Source organism: Capra hircus, chromosome 18, assembly GCF_001704415.2.
Source record: "Capra hircus breed San Clemente chromosome 18, ASM170441v1, whole genome shotgun sequence".
Taxonomy (NCBI): Eukaryota; Metazoa; Chordata; class Mammalia; order Artiodactyla; family Bovidae; genus Capra; species Capra hircus.
Genome location: NC_030825.1, coordinates 44,376,869 through 44,378,005, shown reverse-complemented (window position 1 = coordinate 44,378,005; position 1,137 = coordinate 44,376,869).

The window sequence follows — 1,137 nt, the reverse complement described above, 5'->3', positions numbered from 1 at the left end:
GAAACAGCGCCCAGTTGTGAATGTGACTGGTGATGGAAGTAAAGTCTGATGCTGTAAAAAACAATATTCCATAGGAACCTGAAATGTTAGGTCCGTGAACCAAGGTAAGTTGGAAATGGTCAAACAGAAGATGGCCAAAGTGAACATAGACATTTTAGGATCAATGAACTAAAATGGACTAGAGTGGAAGAATTTAATTCATATGACCATTATATCTACTGCTGTGGGCAAGAATCCCTTATTAGAAATGGAGGAGCCTTCATAGTCAACAGAAAAGTCCAAAATGCAGTGCTTGGATGCAGTCTCAAAAAATACGGAATGATCTCTGTTTGTTTCCAAGGCAAACCACTCAATATCATAGTAATCCAAGTCTATGCCCCAATCACTAATGCTAAGGAAGCTGAAGTTGAACAGTTCTATGATGACCTACAAGACTTTCTAGAAATAACACCAAAAAAAGATGTCCTCGTCATCAATAGGGTACTAGAATGCAAAAGTAGGATATCAAGAGATACCTAGAGTAACAGGCAAGTTTGGCCTTGAGGTACAAAATGAAGCAGGGCAAAGGCTAACAATTTTGCCAAGATTATGCCCTGGTCATAGCAAACACCCTCTTCTAACAGCACAAGAGACGACTTTACACATGGGTCACCAGATGGTCAATACTGAAATCAGATTGATTATATTCTTTGCAGCTATAAGATGGAGAAGCTCTATACAGTCAGCAAAAACAAGGCCGGGAACTGACTGTGGCTGAGATCATGAACTCCTTACTGCCAAATTCAGAGTTAACCTGAAGAAGGTAGGGAAAACCACTAGGCCATTCAGTTAGGACCTTAATCAAATCATTTACGATTATACAGTGGATGTGACAAATAGATTCAAGGAATTAGATCTAACAGAGCGCCTGAAGAACTTCGGATGGAGTTTGTAACATTGTACAGGGGGTGGTGTCAAAACCATCCCCAAGAAAAAGAAATGCAAAAAGGCAGAATAGTTGTCTGAGGAGGCCTTACAAATAGCTGAGAAAAGAGAGAAGTGAAAAGCAAAGGAGAAAAGGAACAATACATCCATCTGAATGCAGAGTTCCAAAGAATAGCAAGGAGAGATAAGAAAGCCTTCCTAAATACAGTCAAT